The sequence below is a fragment of the Mus musculus genome, chromosome 7 (genome assembly GCF_000001635.26).
Source record: "Mus musculus strain C57BL/6J chromosome 7, GRCm38.p6 C57BL/6J".
Classification (NCBI taxonomy): Eukaryota; Metazoa; Chordata; class Mammalia; order Rodentia; family Muridae; genus Mus; species Mus musculus.
This window is the reverse complement of record NC_000073.6, coordinates 6,530,691-6,550,122: the sequence shown is the minus strand read 5'-3', so window position 1 is coordinate 6,550,122 and position 19,432 is coordinate 6,530,691. Positions and strand designations below refer to the sequence as shown.

At 40.0% G+C, this 19,432-nt stretch overlaps 1 pseudogene, besides 1 other annotated feature; it reads left to right on the top strand.

Moving 5' to 3' along the window:
• Nucleotides 3,702-5,150: an enhancer, noted in NCBI's record as "Kefallonia enhancer fragment used in the transgene reporter constructs". NCBI's record gives its function as "activates a minimal E1b promoter by reporter assays in transgenic zebrafish olfactory sensory neurons, and a minimal Hsp68 promoter in transgenic mice olfactory epithelium" and the evidence as "EXISTENCE:transgenic organism evidence [ECO:0001131][PMID:25417106]".
• On the top strand, nucleotides 15,612-16,637 carry Gm7587 (annotated as a pseudogene).
• Nucleotides 16,638-19,432: the final 2,795 nt, after the last annotated feature.

Here is a 19,432-nt window from a genome sequence, read left to right as displayed (position 1 = left end):
AACCAATAAAAGCTTTGTTGCAGAAGATTCCGGTTGTCCTGAGTGTGTTCTTGCCAGCGGGGACAAAAGCTCGGGATAACCTATAGAATAGAAGCTGCAAATAGAGCACTGAAATCCTTCATGTGTCATGGGCTAATTGCACTAGAAAAAGAAAGCAGGCTTGGAACAAATTAAGATCAAGGAAAACATTCCTTCTAGTTTAGGAATGAGGCCATTATGTGGTAACTAAAGATCATAAACTGGGGGCGGGCAGTTTATTGTAGGTGCTAGGACAGAAAATAAGTGATGGACTAGTCTATATAAGCCTTCAAAATAATAAGACATAGGCAGATGATTTGTCTCTTGAGAAAACGATGCTAACTTATGACATAAAAATTATTGCTTTAAACTTATAATGAACTTATGGAGCTAGTAGTGGATAATGAATGTTTAGTTAGATCTTAATGAAAAGACATGTAAACAATTCTGCTGTAACTCCGTATGTTTTATCTATCTATGACATGAACTATTGCCTTAAACTTATGAATTTAAGGAATGTAAAAATGCTTAGGAAACCATATGATCAATTATCCTGACAAGCTATTAAAACTAAGAACAATAAAGTCACAAATAGTCCTTCTCTTCTTCATCCAGTATGAGTGTGTCAGTGTGTCTCTGTGTGTCTGATTTTCTTTCTTCCTTCCTTCCTTTCTTTCTTCCTTCCTTTCTTCCTTCCTTCCTTCCTTCCTTCCTTCCTTCCTTTCTTTCTTTCTTTCTTTCTTTCTTTCTTTCTCGCTTTCTTGCTTCCTTCCTTCCTTCCTTCCTCTCTCTCTCTCTTTTTCTTTCTTACTTTTCATTCTTTCTTCTTCCTCGCTTCCTTCCTTCCTTCCTTCCTTCCTTTATTTTCTTTTCTCCCTGGCTCACAAAGAGTTAAGGAACTCCAAGGGTCTCACCTGGCCAATGAGAGGCCTCAGTCAAAGAGAAAAAGAGCCCAAGTATCTCAGCTTTTTACTTATTCCCCTGTTGCTATCATCAGGAATTAAATTGCTAGAAGCCATTAACTTCTAGCCCCAGAGAGAGCAATAGTTATATTGTCAGAAGCCAGCAGCTTATGACCCCAGAATAGCAAGAGAGAGAGAGTTAAATTTCATGAAGATGCTAGCTACTGCCCCCCCCCCAGAATAGTAAGAAAGAGTTAATGGCCAGAGTTACCAGCCTCTGGTCCACCTATCTGCACTCTACCTCAGTACCTGACTGCTGGGGTGGGACCCGGCAATTTTTAATTTTAATTAATCCTCCTTAATAATGGATGGATGTAATTGTTTCACTTAACAGTGTCTAAATGCCCTTTCTTGCTCATGGTTAGGTTATTTTACTTTATTCATTTTTATTACATTTGTTTATGTATGTGTATTGGTTTGTGCATGGGCCACACTATATGCGTGTGGATGTCAGAGGATAACTTGTGAGAGTTGATTCTGTAATTCTAACATGTAGGTCCCGGAGACTGAACACCGATCATCAAGCTTGGCCATCATCACTTGTACCCATTGAGCCATCTGACTGGACTGGGTTCAAATCTTTCTGCAAACTCTTTAATTTGGTTTTCTGCCTGTGGCATTTTGAATAAGAATGCCTCATAGGCTCATATATTTGAATGCTCTAATCATTAGGGAGTGGTGCTACTTGATAGGGAATAGAAGGTTTTGTCTTGTAGGTGTGGCGTTGATGGAGGAAGTGTGTCACTGGGATGGGCTTTGAGTTTTCAAACACTCAAGCCAGAATCTCTCCCTTCTTGATGCCTGCAGATCAGAATGTAGAACTCTCATCTTCTCTGGAACCTTGTCTACCTGCATGCCACCATGCTCCCTACTACCTTAAAGATAATAGACTAAATCTCTGAAACTGTAAGCAAGCTCCAGTTATATGCTTTCTTTTATAAGAGTTGCCATAGTTATTGCATCTCTTCACAGCAATAGAACACTGACCAAGACACTGACATTCTCTTCATGATTTCTAGTATTTCATAATACATAATTTATATGTTTGCTAGAAGTAAGGGATGCACCATTAATAGCAAACTTCTTCCAGTCAAGAGAATAATCTGAACCTCTTGCCTAGGTAGAGACCTAACATTCTATTTAAGCCGAATCAATCACCAAGCCAAGGAACACTACCAGAAAAGTGAACTCACCTTGGACAGTGCTACAGAAATAGACAGAATAATTAGTCCTTTAAGGAGATGCTGTATTTTTCTGTCACAGAATCCCCACTACTAGCACAACAAGGCTGAAACCATGTTGTTTCACAAGTCTGCCTGCTTTGAAAAGCATAGCCTTTATTCTGTATCTTTTCTGAGTTGACTTTCCTTAGCACTTTGAATTCTCCCAACATTTAGGGATTTCTTTGTCTCTAAATCTCCCTCCTAACTATATGGCTGCTTGTCTACCATATGTCTTGTTTGGTTGGTTGATTGCTTGGCTAGTTTGTTAGTTGGTTTTGTTTGTCTCTTTCTTCCATTCTCCTTCAGGAAGCTGTTGAGAGTTACACCTTTCCTGCCCCAGGGTTTTTCTTTTAAGCTCTTATAAAATGGACTTTGAAGGTCTATTTTAGTTCATTCTTAAATTCTTTTATTAGTGAGACTAAGAACCGTTAGAGGGGACCTCAATTGTGTAGGTTGGATATGAAGTTCAGCATGGTAACTTGCCCTTTAAAGGCTTTTCTGAGCAGAATGTAGCCTGCTTAGAATGGTAGTTTCAACAATATACTTGAATTACAATATAGAGACCAAACAATAAGAACATGTGGTATATGGAGTGAAGTTGGAAAGTCTTCCCATCAATGTGGGAGAACTAACACACAATGGCAATAGTAACAGCACAGTGTTTATCTGTGCCCCATATCTATCTATCTAATCTGTCATTTATCTGTCTCTCTGTCTATCTATCCATCCACCCACCCACCTACTTATCTACCCACCTAATTACATATCTATTTTTCTTTCTATCTGTTCTATATCTTCTGACAATTTATATATCTTCTGTCTATCAATCTATCTATATTCTATACCTTGCCTGCCCTGTGGTTTCTCTTTTGACTCTAATATTTTTCAATTTATTTACCATTTATCTACCTTCTATTTATCTTCTCTCTATGTATTATCTATCTACTTCCTAGTATCTTCTGTATATCTACATATCTATCTAATTCTATCTACCTATCTATATTCTGCCTATTAATTTGTCTATCTTCTTTTTCTAATTTTTATTTATCTTCTATCTTCCTACCTATTTTCTATGTATCTATCTATCTTTGACGTATCAACCTATGTTTATCTATTGCCAATCTTCTGCCATCAGTCTATTTTCTGTATACTATCTATCTCTTTACCTATTTATCTTTCTGTCTGACATCTATTTATTCACTACCAACTATCTTTTATCTACCCATCAATCTATCACCTATTTGTGTCAATTTATTAGTCTATCCAACTATTTGACTTTCTTCTATCACGTATCTACTCTTTAATATCTATCAATCTATCTTCCTACTTATCTATTGTTTATCTATTATGTATGTGTGTACATGCATATATGTATGTATATTTGTATCTTCCTGCCTATCTTATCTCTCTATCTACTATATATAATTTAGTGTCTATCTTCCAAAAAACTAATTTTTATGTTTATCTGGCTTTATTATCTTTGTATACAAGTATGTGTGTGTGTGTGTGTGCCTTTAATGTATCTACATATCTATTACTATCTATCTATTATCTTTTCTTTGTCCATCTATCTTTTACCATTCTGTCTTATCTATAGTCTATATAACTATCTATTTATCTATCTTCTTTCTATGTATGCTTATATGTATGTATGATCGATCTATCTATCCATGACTTACTACCCTGTCTATGATTACACACCTCCTTTCATCCTAATAAGAACTCAGTGAGGTATGTCCTAGCATATTCCCTTTTTACAGATGAGGATGCTAAGACACACACATTTTTTCCATCATGTGGAAAAGCCAGAATTTGAACTCACTCATATGACTCTACCTTTAGTCATCAAGCTGTAGGTTTGGTTGAAGTGAGCTCTGGGTTTTCGTCCTAAGTACAAGAGTGGATAATGATATTTATTCACACAGAAAAAAAACTGAAGTAAAATAAGTTTTGAACACATAAAGCCCTGTTTCTACCTCAGTGCTTTAGTTTTGATATGTCTATTAGATTCCCATTTAATTCTAAGCAGGTTTAGGAGCCAGGGGGAAGTGATCATTGGAGAAGAAAGATGGGTGAGAAGACAGACAGATGTTTAGTGAAGTCAATGGTAACTAAAGTCACAGGACTGAGTAAAGTTGGCTTCACCTAACCCCAAGATATCATTCTAACTCCACTGTAACATCTGGAATTACTGTCATATTCAGTATCTACAGAGAGGTGAGATAACTGGAAGAACACAGCACCACCTCCCCAGGGCTGGCTGCAGCAAACTTCAAACTGTTCTCTGAAGCCCTGAATGCCCAGTGCGATGCCTCTCACCTGCTCTCAGAGTTTGGAAATTCTAAAAGCCCCCAAGTCAGTTTAGATCAACACAACAAGCCACTCTCCTAAGGCTAAGAAATGTCTCATTAAGTTGCAACTTCTGGTGGCTTCCCAAGGGTGAGAATTCTGCTAACTCACTGAACGCCCAGTGAGGTCTCCTCCCCACAGGGCTGGAGTAATTGGCTTTCCATTTCATCTGGGGTAGCCTCTAGAGATAAAGGCTCCATGCTTGTTAAGAGTAGGCAAACCTGGACTGGTCTGGGAATTGCAAAGAAACTTTTTTACTCGATAAACTCATTAGCAAAGAAGCTGATGATGGCTGAGACCTCTCCCAGGGGCAGCAAGCCTGTCTTCATGCCGAGGTAATGCATCCTGAGTTGCCAGAGAGAAAAAAGACTTTTGGCACAGCATACTGCAGCCACTGCTTAGCTGTGTGTGTCTCGGCTTTGTGAAAACCTAGCTTGCCTTCTGTTAAATGATACTGCCAGTGAGGGCTTCAGCGCTGCCTCTCTCTGAGTCTTCAGTGCATTAAACATCACCTTTCTTGCAGTACATAATCAGGCAAACCTTGGCTGCATGATTGGAAGGATCTCACTTGGATATCTTCTTGGCAGCAATACTTCCCAATCTGAAGTGACTCTGCCCATCCTTGGCAATGCCAGGGGACATATTTTTGATTAGATGGGGGTCAATGAAATCTAATGTGTAGAAGCTGGGAATTCTGCTTAGCATCCTACAATGCACAGGGCAACCCCCCCCTCACTGCAGTGAACAATTGGATCCCCAAATGCCATGGTGCGGAATCATTGGCTTAATGATTTCTAACCACTCTGACCAAAACCAACTTATGGAAAGGAAGGGTTTATTTCACTTACATGTTCAGGCCACAGTTCATTGTTGATGGAAGTAAGCAGGGACTCAAGGTAGGAACTGAAAGACAGGACTGGTTGTTATCCCCTGAGGCATTGCCTCTGAACAGGGAACCCACTCATTGCCAGAGAAATACAACAGAAGCCATGGAGGAATGCTACTTGCTGGCTTGATCATAGACTCAGGCTTCACTAGCTTTCTAGTACAGCCTAGAACTAACTGTTCATGGAAGGGTGTTACCCACAGTGTGCTGGACCTAACTACACCAATTAATAATCAAACAGTCTCCTCACAGGCATGCCCACACACCATTCTGGTCTGGATAACATCTCAACCAAGACTCCTTTCTCAGGTGACTTGAGGCTGTGTCAAGCTGACAGTGAAAACTAGGACAACAATCCACTTCCATCTTCTGGAGCCCACAATGCCCAAGGAGGAATAAGGGATCTGGGACTCAGTGGGTAAAGTGCCTGCTGCACAAGCATAAGGATCTGAGTTCGAATCTTCAACACTCAGGTAAAAGCCACATACCTTGTAGCTTGTACCTGTAACTCCAACACTGGGCAGCTGGATCTCCAGGGCTTGTGGCCAACCAGTCTAGTTGAAACAGGTTCAGTGAGAGACACCATCTCAAAAACTAATGTGGAAAGTGATAGAGGAAGACACACAAATGTCATGGCTACACACACACATACATACACACTGGTGCGCATACACGAATATGCATGTGTACATATACACATGTACAACAAGAGAGAGAGGACAGAGATTGAGAAGATGAACAAAGGAGCTTGGAGTGACTTGGTCAGTAAAGTACTCACCATACAGGCGTGAAGATCTGAGCTATCTCCCCAACACCTTGTAAGAAGATGACTACAGCAGTAATGACTTGCAATCTCAGTATTGGGAAATCAGAGGTGGGAGGATTCCTGGTGCATGCTTGCTAGTCAGTCTAGATGAATCAGCGAATTCAGGGCTCAGTGAGAGGCCTTGTCCCCCAAACTAGCCAGGGACTAAAATGAGGGCCCAATAGCTAAAAGCATTTACTGCTTTTACAGAGCACCAAATGCATCTTCCAGCACAAACACTGGGTGGCTCACATCTCCCTGCAGCTCCAACCCCAAGAGATCTGACACATCTTCTTCCCTCTGCAGAAGGCATATTCACACACACATAAATAAATAAATGAAAGCCGGGCGTTGTGGCACACGCCTTTAATCCCAGCACTCGGGAGGCAGAGGCAGGCAGATTTCTGAGTTTGAGGCCAGCCTGGTCTACAAAGTGAATTCCAGGACAGCCAGGGCTATACAGAGAAACCCTGTCTCAAAAAAACCAATAAATAAATAAATAAATAAATAAATAAATAAATAAATAAATAATCTTTTAAAAAAGATACTAAATGTCACTTCTGGCTTCCATGAACACATGTTCACCTGCACCCATCCACCCACATGAAGTGTGTGCACACAGAAATAAGCGGGAAGCAAATCTTTCCAACAAGCCTCGAGAACATCATGTTAAGAGAAATAAGCAAGACACTAAAATTTGATGTTTCTGTGAATAAGTTTTTTAGATATGAGATTACAGTAACAAAGTATGATAGAGTGGACTGGAGTGATGTCTGTGAAAAGGTACAAGATTTTGGTTATAAAATTTTTAAAGTTCTGGGCTTCTAATGCACAGCACAGCAGCTATATTTCATTAAATTATGGTCTGTATTTGATATTTGCCCAGAACATAGATCCCAAGTACATTTACCCCAACCTCAATTTAACAATGGAACAAAACCAGATAAATTGCATTAGAGAAACAACATCTTATAATATATCTGAACAATGTTCTTCAGACTGGTCAACATCACTCAACCCAAAAGCCCAGAGGAGCCTGAGGAGATGTGACACCTAAATGACAGGTGTCATGAGATGCCAGAGCAGAAGCATGTGAGGTGAGATCAAAGAAAATCTGCATAAATGTCATTACTGAGTTACTGATTGTATTTAATGTGCTGTGTACGGGTGGGATGTCATACGCTCAGGTGTTTATGGGAATAGTCTATACTATCTTCACACTCCTCTGTTAACCTGAAATTTCTCTTAAAGCAAGTTTTGAACTCTAGAAAGGGGGTAGTAGGATACAGGTGCTGTGAGCGGGGCGGGGGGGAATAAATAAATCATCAACAGCAGTAAAGAATGATCAAGAGAGGCTTCCCTGGAAAGGTGGTATGTGACCAGAGAGAACAGCTCAGGTGAAAGAGCTTTGGAGAATGAGTATTGGGGATCAGCATAGGAATAGGCAGTGGGGACTCAATGCAATAGATGCATGCCACTGGCTGCACCAATCCCTGGTTAGTGTCAAACAGCAATGGCAGGATTTCGGCTCATTTCTTATGCGACCCACCAAGCTTTGCTCATGTTATTCATCATTTAAATAGATTCAGTGACAAAAACCACATGATCATTTCATTAGAAATAGGAAAAAAAAGGTCTTTGACCATGGCAACTCTTATAAAGAAAATATTTAATTGGGACTGACTTACAGTTTCAGAGGTTTAATCCATTGTCATCATGGTGGAAAGGCTGACAGCATCAAGGCAGACATGGTACTGGAGAAGGAGCTGAGAGTTCTACATCTTGATCTACAGGCAGCAGAAGGAGACTGTGTGCCACACTAGGCCCAGCTTGAGTATCTGAGACTCAAAGCCTGCCCCCACAGCGCCACATCTCCAACAAGGCCACACCTTATATTAGTGCCACTCACTGTGATCCACTCATTCAAATGCATGAGTCTGTGGGGGCCATGCCTATTCAAACTACCACACCCCATAAACATGACAACTGAGTTCTGATGCCCAGAATGCAAATAAATGCTGGGTGGTCCTGGTGCCCTACCTGTAATTCTGTTTTCAGGAAACAGGAGAGTCCATAGAGCAAGGTAGCTAGGGAACTAGGCATATCAGTGATCTGGGCAAATGACTGGATTTGACTGAGATCTGGTGTGCTGGATGTTATTTTTGTCAACTTGGCATAGGCTAGGGTTGTCTTGAAAGGTGGAAGAGACAGTGTCTCCATCAGATTAGCCTGTAGGCAAGCCTTGGAGAATTTTCTTCTTTAATGATTGAATCAGCCCGTAATGAACAGTGTCACAGCTGAGCAAGTGGTCCTGGGTGCTGTGAAAAAGTAATGCTAAGCAAATTATGAAGAGCAACTCAGCAAGCAGCACTCCCATTCCAGCCTCCCCTTCAGTTCCTGCTTCCAGAATCCTGCTTTAAATTCCTGCCTTGATTTCCCTCAGTGAGGGACTGTGACTGAGAAGAATAAAATGAAATTAGCTCTTCCCTGCCCAGATTGCTTTTGCTCATGCTGTTTACCACGGTAATCAAAACCTAACTAGGATATCCTACCTCAGTTAATGAGTTGGAAGATGGATTGAGTATGATCCTATGACATCCATAGGTTCACACACATGGGTGCCTGTACCTCCACACATATGGGACCACACACACATGATACACACATGAACAAACATAGGGAGGGGGAGGGATGGAGAGAGGGAGAGAGAGAGAGAAATGGATAAGGAAAAATATGTAGAAAGAACATGTGTTAGCTCAATGCCTCCAAGTAGCCCAACCTTAAACATTCCTTCCATAACTGTATCCAAGAGCAGTGAAGACCTCTCACTTGAAACTGGACATACTTCATGAGAAAGATGGAGTCTCTTCCTGAATCAATATTACCATCTGATGGCAAACTGGAAGCTAATAAACACATCCACATAAAGGATAATTAGGTTACTTTTCTCTTGCTGTGATAAGATGCCATGACCAATACAGCTTAAAAGGGAAGCACTTAAATGAGTTTATGATTTCAGAGAGTTAGAGTCTGTGAGGGCATGGCAGGGAGGACAGCCTAGAGCTCTCAAAAATCACAAGCAAGGGGCAGAGAAAACACCTGGCAAGCCTAAAATCCCACCCTCAGTGACACACCTCCCTCAACAAGATCACGCCCAATTTCTCAAACAGTTCCACGAACAGGGGACAAAGTATTCAGACATATAAGCTTGGGGGCCATTCTCATTCAAACTACCACACAAGGTAGTGTATGGATACAAATAATATTGGTCATCGATCCCACTTATTGAGCATTTAGGTGCCTTGGTACCAACTAGTTGCCTTGATTCTCATAAGAACCGTATAGAGACAGGTTCTCCTAGAACTTTCAAAGCTCAGAGATAGAAATTGAAGTACCATGTTCTGCTTTAATTATGAACCATCTTTTACAGGCTCATGAGTAAATTCATAAGTTCAAAGATGGTGGCACTGTTTTTGGGAAATTCTAGAAACTCCTTTAGAAGGTGGTGCTTTCCTGAAAAAACATAGGTCACTGGAGACAGACTCTTCATAACATTCTGCCCTTGGCTCCTTCTTATTTCTTGCTTTCTCCAAATAGGGATACACTGACTTCTTTTCTTATTTACACCCCATTAATTTCCTTCTCTTCTCTTATTGGTGAGCCATCAAGTGCTATATTGACTAGGAATGGAGACTGGACATCCTTACCTTGTTCCTGATCTTGGTAGAAATGCTTTAAGGTTTTTCTATAATTGGTATGTGCCAGCTATATATCTGTGTGTAGCCTTTATCATGTTGAGGTGTGTTCTCTCCATCACTAGCCTCTCCATGGTTTTTATATGAAGATTTGTTGGGATTGTTTCAAAGGCTTTTTCTGCATCTAATGAGATAATCTGGTAATTTCAGTCCTAGAGTCTTCTTATATAATGGGTAGCATTTATTGATTTACTTATGTTGGATCTCTCCTGAGTCTCTAGAATGAAGCCAACTTCATTGTGATAATGATCTTTTATATATAAACTTGGATTCAATTGCCGATCCTCCATGTTCTTATGATCACTGAAGCCTTTTGACATGTTACACAGATAATGACTAGTTTCCCCCTCCCCAGAAACACTAATAAAGTTATTCCATCTCTCTTCTTCTCTAGATCCTATTTCAATAGGCATCATTTGTTTTTCTTCCAAATGTGTGTGATGGGCAAATTGTCATTTTGACACAACCTAGAATCACCTGGAAAGACTCAGTGAAGGACTGTCAATATTGGGTTTGCCTGTAGACATGACTGTGGGGGTTTCAAGTTAATTGATGTGAAAAAACCCCGGTCACCATGGGTAGCATCATTCCCTAGGCAGACAGCCCTGAACTGTTTAAGAGTGGAGGAATCAAACTGAGCATAAACAGGCATGGATATATTTATTCTGTCTTCTCATTTGTAGATGTGACTGGATATTTCAAGTTCCTGACATCATACCTTCCCAACAATGATGGACCATAACCTAGACTGGTGCCCTAAAATAAACCCTTTCTCCTCCCAGTTGATTTTTGTTAAAATATTTTGTCACTGCAACAGAAATAGAACCAGAACACGATCTTGTCTTTTCAAATAGGAATTCTACTACAAATTTCCAGAAAGACATAGTCTTCATTCCTCAAAACTTAATACAATTATGATTTCTGGGGAACAGTTTTCAGGTATCCAAACTTAACCAGAAACCTCCATGTTCCTATCTCTGAGCTCTTCATCATGTTACAAAGTTAGTGAATGACTTTCCCTCCTCATGAACAAAGCAGCTACAGTTCTCTCCTGCTCTGTATATAGATTCTGTATCAATAGCCTCTCTCTCTCTCTCTCTGTACAATAATTTTTAATCATTTGCTATTATTTTTTTTAATTTTGGGAGCTGTTGCACACATGGAAGTCAGAAATACAATTTGCCTTCCTGAAGATCCGACTCAGGTTGTCAAGTTGGTGGCAAGTACCTTTACCCACTGAGTCATCCTGCCAATATTACACATGTACTTTCTATGGGGAACATTTACCAGCTCCCTCTTAAGAATCTATTTTCCACTGTTGAAGTCATATTTTTCTCTTCCACCCTTGATTCCTTGGAGGAATCAAACTGAGCATAAACAGGCATGGATACATTTATTCTGTCTTCTCATTTGTAGATGTGACTGGATATTTCAAGTTCCTGATATCATACCTTCCCAACAATGATGGACCATAACCTAAACTGGTGCCCTAAAATAAACCCTTTCTCTTCCCAGTTGATTTTTGTTAAAATATTTTGTCACTGCAACAATTAGCTCAACAATGGAGTGTCACTGTTTAGATTCAGTCAATTAGGCTCAGAGATATTAATTAGCTCAGGGGATCATCTTCAGCCAATCAGCAGCAAGAATGTTGATTAAGGGGTCAGTATAGAGCCTCAGCCTTGGCTCTTCAGGATCAGAGTTGATTCAGGGATCGAACATCCTTTACGATCTGCCAACCTCAGGAAATTATCTTCCAATTTCTTTATTCATTCTGTCATTCATTTTGCATCATTAAAGAAATATTTCCTCTTCTCAATGATACCTTGGTCAAGGAAGGAATAAAGAAAGAAATTAAAGACTTTTTAGAGTTTAATGAAAATGAAGCCACAGCGTACCCAAACCTATGGGACACAATGAAAGCATTTCTAAGAGGGAAACTCATAGCGCTGAGTGCCTCCAAGAAGAAACGGGAGACAGCACATACTAGCAGCTTGACAACACATCTAAAAGCCCTAGAAAAAAAGGAAGCAAATTCACCCAAGAGGAGTAGACGGCAGGAAATAATCAAACTCAGGGGTGAAATCAACCAAGTGGAAACAAGAAGAACTATTCAAAGAATTAACCAAACGAGGAGTTGGTTCTTTGAGAAAATCAACAAGATAGATAAACCCTTAGCTAGACTCACTAAAGGGCACAGGGACAAAATCCTAATTAACAAAATCAGAAATGAAAAGGGAGACATAACAACAGATCCTGAAGAAATCCAAAACACCATCAGATCCTTCTACAAAAGGCTATACTCAACAAAACTGGAAAACCTGGACGAAATGGACAAATTTCTGGACAGATACCAGGTACCAAAGTTGAATCAGGATCAAGTTGACCATCTAAACAGTCCCATATCACCTAAAGAAATAGAAGCAGTTATTAATAGTCTCCCAACCAAAAAAAGCCCAGGACCAGATGGGTTTAGTGCAGAGTTCTATCAGACCTTCAAAGAAGATCTAATTCCAATTCTGCACAAACTATTTCACAAAATAGAAGTAGAAGGTACTCTACCCAACTCATTTTATGAAGCCACTATTACTCTGATACCTAAACCACAGAAAGATCCAACAAAGATAGAGAACTTCAGACCAATTTCTCTTATGAATATCGATGCAAAAATCCTCAATAAAATTCTCGCTAACCGAATCCAAGAACACATTAAAGCAATCATCCATCCTGACCAAGTAGGTTTTATTCCAGGGATGCAGGGATGGTTTAATATACGAAAATCCATCAATGTAATCCATTATATAAACAAACTCAAAGACAAAAACCACATGATCATCTCGTTAGATGCAGAAAAAGCATTTGACAAGATCCAACACCCATTCATGATAAAAGTTTTGGAAAGATCAGGAATTCAAGGCCCATACCTAAACATGATAAAAGCAATCTACAGCAAACCAGTAGCCAACATCAAAGTAAATGGAGAGAAGCTGGAAGCAATCCCACTAAAATCAGGGACTAGACAAGGCTGCCCACTTTCTCCCTACCTTTTCAACATAGTACTTGAAGTATTAGCCAGAACAATTCGACAACAAAAGGAGATCAAGGGGATACAAATTGGAAAAGAGGAAGTCAAAATATCACTTTTTGCAGATGATATGATAGTATATATAAGTGACCCTAAAAATTCTACCAGAGAACTCCTAAACCTGATAAACAGCTTCGGTGAAGTAGCTGGATATAAAATAAACTCAAACAAGTCAATGGCCTTTCTCTATACAAAGAATAAACAGGCTGAGAAAGAAATTAGGGAAACAACACCCTTCTCAATAGTCACAAATAATATAAAATATCTTGGCGTGACTCTAACTAAGGAGGTGAAAGATCTGTATGATAAAAACTTCAAATCTCTGAAGAAAGAAATTAAAGAAGATCTCAGAAGATGGAAAGATCTCCCATGCTCATGGATTGGCAGGATCAACATTGTAAAAATGGCTATCTTGCCAAAAGCAATCTACAGATTCAATGCAATCCCCATCAAAATTCCAACTCAATTCTTCAACGAATTGGAAGGAGCAATTTGCAAATTTGTCTGGAATAACAAAAAACCTAGGATAGCAAAAAGTCTTCTCAAGGATAAAAGAACTTCTGGTGGAATCACCATGCCAGACCTAAAGCTTTACTACAGAGCAATTGTGATAAAAACTGCATGGTACTGGTATAGAGACAGAAAAGTAGACCAATGGAATAGAATTGAAGATCCAGAAATGAACCCACACACCTATGGTCACTTGATCTTCGACAAGGGAGCTAAAACCATCCAGTGGAAGAAAGACAGCATTTTCAACAATTGGTGCTGGCACAACTGGTTGTTATCGTGTAGAAGAATGCGAATCGATCCATACTTATCTCCTTGTACTAAGGTCAAATCTAAGTGGATCAAGGAACTTCACATAAAACCAGAGACACTGAAACTTATAGAGGAGAAAGTGGGGAAAAGCCTTGAAGATATGGGCACAGGGGAAAAATTCCTGAACAGAACAGCAATGGCTTGTGCTGTAAGATCGAGAGTCGACAAATGGGACCTAATGAAACTCCAAAGTTTCTGCAAGGCAAAAGACACCGTCAATAAGACAAAAAGACCACCAACAGATTGGGAAAGGATCTTTACCTATCCTAAATCAGATAGGGGACTAATATCCAACATATATAAAGAACTCAAGAGGGTGGACTCCAGAAAATCAAATAACCCCCTTAAAAGATGGGGCTCAGAGCTGAACAAAGAATTCTCACCTGAGGAATACCGAATGGCAGAGAAGCACCTGAAAAAATGTTCAACATCCTTAATCATCAGGGAAATGCAAATCAAAACAACCCTGAGATTCCACCTCACACCAGTCAGAATGGCTAAGATGAAAAATTCAGGTGACAGCAGATGCTGGCGTGGATGTGGAGAAAGAGAAACACTCCTCCATTGTTGGTGGGATTGCAGGCTTGTACAACCACTCTGGAAATCAGTCTGGCGGTTCCTCAGAAAATTGGACATAGTACTACCGGAGGATCCAGCAATACCTCTCCTGGGCACATATCCAGAAGATGCCCCAACTGGTAAGAAGGACACATGCTCCACTATGTTCATAGCAGCCTTATTTATAATAGCCAGAAGCTGGAAAGAACCCAGATGCCCCTCAACAGAGGAATGGATACAGAAAATGTGGTACATCTACACAATGGAGTACTACTCAGCTATTAAAAAGAATGAATTTATGAAATTCCTAGGCAAATGGATGGACCTGGAGGGCATCATCCTGAGTGAGGTAACACATTCACAAAGGAACTCACACAATATGTACTCACTGATAAGTGGATATTAGCCCCAAACCTAGGATACCCAAGATATAAGATACAATTTGCTAAACACATGAAACTCAAGAAGAATGAAGACTGAAGTGTGGACACTATGCCCCTCCTTAGAAGTGGGAACAAAACACCCATGGAAGGAGTTACAGAGACAAAGTTTGGAGCTGAGATGAAAGGATGGACCACGTAGAGACTGCAATATCCAGGGATCCACCCCATAATCAGCATCCAAACGCTGATACCATTGCATATACTAGCAAGATTTTATCGAAAGGACCCAGATGTAGCTGTCTCTTGTGAGACTATGCCGGGGCCTAGCAAACACAGAAGTGGATGCTCACAGTCAGCTAATGGATGGATCACAGGGCTCCCAATGGAGGAGCTAGAGAAAGTACCCAAGGAGCTAAAGGGATCTGCAACCCTATAGGTGGAACAACATTATGAACTAACCAGTACCCCGGAGCTCTTGACTCTAGCTGCATATGTATCAAAAGATGGCCTAGTCGGCCATCACTGGAAAGAGAGGCCCATTGGACTTGCAAACTTTATATGTCCCAGTACAGGGGAACGCCAGGGCCAAAAAGGGGGAGTGGGTGGGTAGGGGCGTGGGGGTGGGTGGGTATGGGGCACTTTCGGTATAGCATTGGAAATGTAAATGAGCTAAATTCCTAATAAAAAATGGAAAAAAAAAAGAAATATTTCACCGGCCAGCCCACGGTCCATGAGCGTCCTCTGCCCCCATCGGCCGGGGTCAAGATGTCGGAGCTTAGCCACTTAGAGTCAGAGGGATGCCGAAACCTATTTGGCATGCTGGACAATGATGAGATCATGGCCCTTTGGGACACCATCACCACCACCTAGTGCAGCCTGTGGACCTCCAAGATGCTATTTGTGCAATATTAGTGTGTAGCCAACATGTAGAAGAACTTCTGAGGCTCAAAAAAGTCCACTGAGAAGTCATATTTAAGTATTTGGTAACACAAGGGGTGGTTGTACCTCCAACTACTGAAAATCACAATCTTATTCAGTATGTACAAGGTTACTCAGAAGAAGAGTCACCAAATCCAAAGGAGGCAGCAGAGCCAGTTACAGAGACAGAGGACATCCAGCTCTTTGAACAGCAGACAAAAGAAGAGAAAGAAGCGGAAAAGGTTGATTATCATCACTTAGGAGAATTCTGTCACTGGTTCTTTGAAGTTCTTAATTCTCAGAATCCTTTTCTGGGACCACCTCAAGATGAATGTGGCCTACAGCACTTCTGGCATGATGTCCAGCTTAGGTTTTATTATAACACATCAGAACAAAGCATGACAGACTACCACAGAGCAGAAATTGTCATTAGTGAAAGAGGAATTTCTTTCTCTCAACCCCAACCTTGATTCTCAAGGACTAAAATGTGTGTCTTCTCCTCATGGATTAGTTATGGTTGGAATTGCAGGGACTGTCCACCAAGGAGATTCTTGTTTGGGGACATTTGAACAAATTTTTGGACTTATCCATAGCTCTTTTGTGGAAAATAGTTGGAAAATCAAATTTATCCACCTGAGAATCGTTGGAGGAAGTTCCCTTGCTCCTGGATCATCACTGAAACCATCTGTAACTTTTGAACAGAGTGATCTGGAGGCCTTTTATAACGTAATCACTTTGTGTAATAGCCCTGAAGTGAGACCTAACATAAGGCAGATATTGGATAGTGGGGCTGCAGACCAGGTTTTACATAGTGGAGATGAGGCATTGTTGAACAAAAGGGAAATGAATTTGCCTAACCCTCTCAAGCATTGAGCACTGTACTTCAGCTTGAAGAAGCTGCAGAGACACATCACTGATCATCCTTAAGCCACTGCAGATGTAAGAGTTGACATATTTTAGCTGAAATACCCTTTTGGACTACAGACTAGTGTGAATTCTTGCCTATTTCTACCTGAGTTACAGCAAATGTTCTGAGAACTTATTGCGGTCCACCAAATAAATCCCACTTTAGATATTGTATATACCTGTGTGCCTTAGAAACTTTAGGTAATATTTTCATTTTATTTAGTGACCAGCCTACTGATCTCTGCTTCCAAGTGGCAGAGGTTAATATTATTCATGTTTATGGCTTATTGGATCTCTTACAAAGCATCTCACTAAAGTGTTGTCAAAAGAAAACAGCATTTTAAAGATGTTTGATATAAAAAGTCTTAATTTAAAAAAAAAGTCTTAATTATATAAGAAACAAATAGCGGACTTGTTCAAAGAGTCCAGTATTTTAGCCTGGGAAGAAAAACTTACCTGCCCTTTTGAAACTACTTTTTCAAGTTACCAGTTCTAGTCCAAGAAAGTATCTCAAAATCTGCTGCTTTTCTGAATTCTTTTGGGTAATAAATGCTGTTGTCAATACGGACCTTTTGATTGCTTAGGCTTCAGCCAAAAATGTTTACTATAATACTCTAAAGATGGAAGGTATGCTTTGAAATTTTAAAGGAATGCACGATTCCTAACAAATTACTGTTTTTTTCTCCTGATTGATCTTGACAGAGGCTGACTTTCCTCAAAATAAAAATAAATAATAAAAAAGAAATATTTAAGGTTGACAAAATTGTATATATTAATGAGATGCAATGTGGTGGTTTGATATTTATGGCATTGTGAAACAGTAGAACTATTCAACATACAGTTATTTATCATATTTGGAATGATGACATTTAAGATATGCTTCATTAATTCTTTTTACATTTATTTGTTGTGTGTGTGTGGTATGTTTGTTTATCATTGGGCTTACATGGAAGTCAGAGGACAGCCCACTATAGTCAGTTCATTTCTTCCACCAGGAATAAACTCAGGATTTCACACTTGGCAACAAGTGACTTTACTCACTGATCCACTGGCCCTGTCTTAGAAATTCTCCTGTCTACCTGAAATTTTCCATCCTTTGAACTAAATCTCAATATGGCAGTGTCCTGTAAACACTTTTCCATCCTATGCTTCTGTAGTTTCTGCTGTGTAGACTCGGCATATAAGTGAGATATCATAGTATTGTCTTTCCTTGTCTACTACATTCACTTTACATCGTGTCCTGATTCACACATGTGTTGGTTATTAACACCAACACAGGCAGCCAGATCTGTCCCACCCAATAAAACTCCTTTTACAAAAGGTAATAATGGCACACTGGGTCCAGCTTTGGGGAGACAGATCAACTTTAATCTGGTAAATCAAGGATTATATAGTTTTAGGGAAGTGGGGTAGGAATATCCAGGGTGGGCAAAGTTCATTGGCTGAAAGCTAAGATAACGAGATGCCTCATTAGCATGTAGAGACATTCCAAGAATCTCAGGTGCTAGGTGAGCCAGTTCTTATAGGGAGAAAGGAACCTGAGCCTGTGATCTAAGCAATATGACATTCCACAGGTAAAAAGGTGTGTGGAGGTTTCAAGTTCTCCAGACAAGGTCAGAGAAGGAGAAGCCCTGCTGGTAAAGGAGGTCTACAATTTTGCACCAAGCTTGGGGCTTTCCAGTAAAGTCAGACTTTGACCTTAATTAGCAGCGCAACATCTCATCACAGCAATAGAGTAGTAACCGAGACAGTACCGCAGCAGTGACACCATTGCTCCTACTGAAAGGAAATAACTGCCCCTCTACCTCTGGTCTCTCACTAACACTTTCCTTTTACTTTGGTTTAAGCAAGGAGATCCAGCCCCTTAACATCCAATATCAACTGAAGTGGAGAAAACTCAAAGCAATCCCATTAAAATCAGGAATGAGACAGAGCGATTCATTCTTTCCACTCCTCTTCAATGCAGTCCTTAAAGCACTGGACAGAGAAATAAGACAAGAGAAGGAAAAGAGATACAAGTAAGATTAGTCAAAATACCCTATTTGCAGATGACATGGAATACATAAGAGGTCCCAAAACTTCCACTGCAAAACTTCTAGAAATAATCAACAATTTCAGCAAAGTGTCAGGAGACAGAAGCAATTTCAAAATTTAGAATTTGAATCTGATTCATTTAGGTTTGATCCTTGATAAACCATTAAAAATAATAAAGCTTTTTTTTTACTTTATGCAAGTCATCCTGTCTACCTAAGATTTAAAAAAAAGAGAGAGAGAAGAGAGCCCCACAGAGCCCCAACACCACTCAATTATCTATAACAGAGACCATGTGTTTCATACAAAGGCGCGGTTTGCTTTGGATCTCTGTGCTTTTTATATCTTCACAGCTGTATTAGAATCTCTCAGAGAAGCCTGTCATGATGCCTGATTGTGCAAGGGCATCTCCTCAAGTCAGAATCTCAGTCATTGATGGGGCTCACATCCATCACTTTCTCTCTCCAAAAGCCATTTTGATTTTAGGTAAAGTGTGTTTCGTGTTTCTGACATGTACACAAATATTTACTTTGGTTACTATTTATTTATTTTGATTGATATGTATTCTTTTTTCATTTATTTATTTATTTGGGGGAGGGGGGTCCAAATGTGCCATGGTGCAAATGTGGAGATCAGAGGATAGTTTATAGATTAGCTACTTCTGTAGGTCCCCGAGATTATTATTAGGCTTGGTGTAAGCACTTTTACCTAGTGGGCCATCACTGCATCCC